This window comes from Penaeus monodon, chromosome 22, assembly GCF_015228065.2.
Source record: "Penaeus monodon isolate SGIC_2016 chromosome 22, NSTDA_Pmon_1, whole genome shotgun sequence".
NCBI lineage: Eukaryota > Metazoa > Arthropoda > Malacostraca > Decapoda > Penaeidae > Penaeus > Penaeus monodon.
In genome coordinates, this window is record NC_051407.1 from 8560398 (window position 1) to 8560736 (window position 339).

Genomic DNA, 339 nt, shown 5'->3' on the forward strand with positions numbered 1-339 from the left:
AGATCTTTAAAACAGTTAAGATATTCGGCGAAATAAATATAAATACCTCTTATCGCCATTATTTTGTTTCAGTGAGTTAAGCAATTCTCTTTCCCGAACGAGCTTATATACAGAACATGTATACATACAGACGTGTCAGGTTTCCAGAAACAAATGTTGGGTTCTGTACATTGGTCATGCCTTGTTTGCCTAGACTTAAAGGGGAAGGAATGAGTCTGAGGTTGATTATTTTTACAGCCTTTCTTGGCAGCATTTCCTGAAACCCTTTGTATCCATTTCAAAACAGCGACATACAGTGTTTAACAGAAGACCAAGATTTAATATCCAATATTCGTATTA

At 35.7% G+C, this 339-nt stretch overlaps 1 long non-coding RNA gene across 1 annotated transcript in view; it reads right to left on the minus strand.

Annotated features, from left to right (window-relative positions):
* LOC119587556 overlaps window positions 1-111 on the minus strand; it is a 17717-nt gene extending 17606 nt beyond the window's left edge. Inside the window, exon 1 of the long non-coding RNA XR_005230000.1 lies at window positions 47-111. This is a non-coding gene — a long non-coding RNA (uncharacterized LOC119587556). The remainder of the gene's footprint in view (window positions 1-46) is intronic.
* Window positions 112-339: the final 228 nt, after the last annotated feature.